The following is a 4,556-nucleotide window of genomic DNA, read 5'->3' as shown; positions in this document are numbered from 1 at the left end:
TTTTTTAGTGAGCCAAATTTTATTTATTCATTTCTTGCATTTGAAGTACTCCTCAATGACATCCTGGGCTTGAGGTTCTTTGCCATTGTCCTTAACCACTACACAACTGCAAGCACCACTTTTCTGTGACTCCCCCCTCAATCAGTTTTACAGAGGCCTGCCCCTTCCCCTGGTTTCTTCTTGTCATCAGTCTTAAGCAGGTTGATCTGGTGCTCTGCACAAAGTGCCTCCCACCAGCTTGACACTCGTAGGGCTCATCACATTTGGATGAGAGCACTCAGAGATGGGCTTGACCCTTGTTTACCACTTTGATGGCTTCTCCTATGTCACACGCTAGGCCATCGTGGATGAGGGCGGTCTTCAGCACCTCTTGTAGAGCAGCATTGATGTCCATTACACCTCCAGCAGCTATGCTTTCCTTGGCCATGGCAGTGGATTACGGGTGACACCAAATCTTGAACGCAACCAAGCCTGGAGTCAAAGCCTCTGCCTCTGTGGTAGCAGAGGAAAAGTGAGACAGGGTTTCTCTGTGTAGCCCTAGTTGTCCTGGAACTCTCTCTGTAGACCAGGCTGGCATTGAACTCAAGAGATCTGTCTGCTTCTGCCTCCCGAGTGCTGAGATTAAAGGCATGCACCACCATTGCCCAGCTGTGTTCTTGCCCAGTTTTTAATTGGAGGCGTTGTGTGAGAGCTATTCTTATAGATTCGAGTTCTCCTACTGTCTGGTTCCAGCACTGTCATTGCAGGACCTATTTTCCATTTTTTTTTTAATTTTTTATTTTTTTTTCTTTTTTTTTTTTTTTTTTTTTTTTTTTTTTTTTTTTTTGAGACAGGATTTTTCTGTATAGCCCTGGCTGTCCTGGAACTCACTATGTAGCCCAGGCTGGCCTCGAACTCAGAAATCCGCCTGCCTCTGCCTCTCAAGTGCTGGGATTAAAGGCATGCACCACCGGCTCTTTTTTCCATTCTTGGACACTTTGTTTGCTCTTGTTAAAAAAGTGCAGCAGAGTTGCAAAGGCACGCAGGAGCAGCAGCAGACACCGCAGCAGAGTTGCAAAGGCACGCAGGAGCAGCAGCAGCAGACACTACACGCAAAGGCCCTGGTTCCACAGGGCAAATAGGCTCTCAGGAAAGGTAGAGGCAGCAGATTTGTTCAAGCACGGGGGCCTCTACAGACAACGGTCCTCTCTCTAGAATGGAGAAGCAGGTTTTAGGAGTGCTTGCTTCTTGGTGATACCCACTGGTGGGTACAGCAACTGTGCTCACACTGCAGCGTCTAGACTCAGGATTAGCGCCTCATCCAGGCTGCGTCCTCCTGGGCACGTCCGTCCGTCCATAGAAGAGGGAAGGGAAGGGAAGCCTGGGCCACAGAGTTCTCTCCCCTCCCCTCCTCTTTCTCACACACACACACACTCACACACTGTCTCTCTCACATACACTCACACACATATACACAATCACACGCATACATTCACATACCCATATACACTTACACATACTCCCATAATACACTCACACACAGAAACACATTCACACACTCATTCTTATACTACACTTGCACACATGGCACTCATACACTCATTCTCATATATACTTGCACACATGACGCACAATACACTTACATACAGAAGCATACACATTTACACACATACACACGAACACATAACATCCACACTCTTACATACAATACACAATATACTCACACACATATACTCACACGCATACACTCATACACATACACACTCAGGCCTACCACAGGTATGAACCACACCCCCTTAGCTGCAAAGCTTCCAGTTCTCCTGAATGACCTGTGACAATCTCATTTCACTCAAACCCAAAGAAAGGATCTGCTCCTCTTCCTGCCACTGTCTCCTCTACTCTCCTACTCCGCTCGTGTACAGGACCCTTCTGCATGAACTGAGTTCCTGGAAACCAGGCTGGCTCTGTGCTATTCCAGCATGGACCTCACTTGACGCCTTCAAGACAGAGGATGGCAACTATAGGTCCTGGGGTAGACACATTTTATAGCCTGAGTGAGTCTCCTTGATGCCTCAGATCTTCCATTTGTAAAATGGAGATAGTAATGCATGTATTTGAGGTTGACAAAGGGACTAAAAAGGCAGCAGGTGGCACATTATAGATCCCATAATGTGCCAGGCATGCTGTGTGGAGGTCCATCCATACTGGGATGACAGGCATGCATCATCAAACCTGGATCCAGCTCTTTTTTGATTTCTTATTCATTCCTCACTAATTTGTACTTCCACCTACATGAGAAACAATGTCTCCTGCCTGTTCCTTCTCTTCTCTGCCCCATCTCCTACCTGCTCAGCACAAACCCCAGGCCTTGGGTCCTGTCCCTGTAGCCCTCTGTGCTTTCCTCTCTAGGCCCGATTTTATTTATTGAGTACTTTATACCAGGGGGCATTTGTCTCCTTGATTTAGTAATTGCTCATGAGTCTTTTATTTTTAGATTGATTTATTTATTTTATGTATAAGAGTACACTGTAGCTGTCTTCAGACACACCAGAAGAGGGTATCAGATTCCATTGCAGATGGTTGTGACCCACCATGTGGTTGCTGGGATTTGAACTCAGGACCTCTGGAAGAGCAGTCAGTGCTCTTAACCACTGAGCCATCTCTCCAGCCCTCTTCACCAGTCTTCATTTTTATTTATTTTATCTTATATTTTTGAAAAAAAGTCTCATAGATCTCATCAGTATACCAGGCTGGTTTGGAACTTGCTATATAGCTATATAGTTGACCTTGAGTCAATCTCCTCTCTCTCTTTCTGTGTGTGTGTGTGTGTGAGTATATATATATATGTGAGTATGTATGTATATGTGTATGTGAGCATGTGTGCATGTATATGTGAGTGTATGGAAGTATGCATGTGAGTGTGTATGTATGTACATGTGTGAATGTGTATATGTGAGTGTGTATGTATGTATGTATGTATGTATGTGTGTGTGTGTATTTGTGTGTAGGTTAGAGATTGACTTTAGGATTTTCTCCTGTCCCTTTCCACCTTAGTTTGTGAAACAGAGTCTCTCCCTAAGTCTGGAGCTCACCAGCTCTTCTGTCCTCAGTGTGGAATTACAGGTGCACTGGGGGGTGTGCCCGGTTTTGTTTTGCTTTTTAATGTGGGTGCTGACTGAGCAATTCTCTCAGCCCCTGACCTCAAACCCATGCTTCTGCTTCCCCTTCACAAGTATGGAGATGACACTGTGCTCAGTGTTATGTGGGCTAAGGACTGAGCACACGATAGGGCCAGGTCTCCCAGCGGAGCTGTGTCCCAGCCTGTGATGCCCGCCTGGTTCTCAGGTGCAGAAAGACAGACGACTCAGCTCTGCATCACAGACACTGACCTATGTGCCCGCCCCCAGGGGTTTGCATGGCAGTGCCAGTCTCTGGATTCCTTCATTGTGCTCCTTCTCTAGGTTGAATTCCACCTGCCCCACAGTGTCATAACGATATTTTCTTCTTCCCTGCCGTGAGTGGAGAGAAGCCGGAGAATGCATCTTGGGGTTTTTTGTTTGGTTGGTTTGGGTTCTGAGTCAGCTTGGGCTCCAGCTGTTGCTCCAGCTGGTCCCAAACTCTTTCTCTCAGGTGCCCCCCTCACCTCAGCTTCTCACAGCTCCATGCTCCACTCATATTTTTTGAAATCACATTCTTCTTGTACAGATAATACTGATTTTTCACACTTGGGCACCTCAGGTACTGCGCATGGTTGTATGTTTTTTTTTTTTAAGATTTATTTATTTATTGTTATATGTAAGTACACTGTAGCTGTTTTCAGATGCACCAGAAGAGGGCGTCAGACCTCATTACGGATGGTTGTGAGCCACCATGTGGTTGCTGGGATTTGAACTCGGGACCTTTGGTAAAGCAGTCAGTGCTCTTACCCGCTGAGCTATCTCACCAGCTCCCCCTCCCCCCATGGTTGTGTTTTTCACATCCAATCTCCCATCTCAGAAGTTTTGAGATTGTAACTTCATTTCTCTTTAAAAAATTTAAAAGCTTATTTACTGATTATTCTACCCACATTTCTGTCTGTGTACTTACTGCCTGGAGATCGCAGAGGTCAAAAGAGGGCACTGGCTCCCTGGAACTGGAGTTAGATGGTTATGAGTTGCCACATAGGGCCTGGGAGCTGAAGAGCAGGTGCTCACCTAGCTGCGGAGCTGTCTCTCCAGCCCCTTCCCCAGCACACCACTCCCCTTTCCTTTTATGACTGTAGGGTCTGTATGTGTTAGAAGCTGTCAGGGAGGCGCTGCAGGACCCAGATGGGGGCGGATGGCTGCAGATTGTTCTCTTCCACAGCTGCCTCTTCTCCCCTGACCATCCTCGCTGATAAAGGCCCTTCTGATTGCTCCCCCAGGACTCACTTCTAGGTGGGGTTGTTTGGATAGAGGTGAAGTTTTCAGCACAGTTAGCCATAAACAATCACTTGTTCTGTTAAACCCTCTCCCACCTTCCTCACACCAGCTCCCCTTCTCACACTCACCCCTCTCCCCTTACCTGCCCTCCTCCCCACACCAGCCCCCCTCCTCACA

At 47.0% G+C, this 4,556-nt stretch overlaps 1 pseudogene; it reads right to left on the bottom strand.

Moving 5' to 3' along the window:
- Positions 1 to 27: 27 nt before the first annotated feature.
- LOC116070302 lies at positions 28 to 427 on the bottom strand (annotated as a pseudogene).
- Positions 428 to 4,556: the final 4,129 nt, after the last annotated feature.

This window comes from Mastomys coucha, unplaced genomic scaffold (assembly GCF_008632895.1).
Source record: "Mastomys coucha isolate ucsf_1 unplaced genomic scaffold, UCSF_Mcou_1 pScaffold22, whole genome shotgun sequence".
Lineage (NCBI taxonomy): Eukaryota > Metazoa > Chordata > Mammalia > Rodentia > Muridae > Mastomys > Mastomys coucha.
This window is presented reverse-complemented; position numbering and strand designations above follow the sequence as displayed.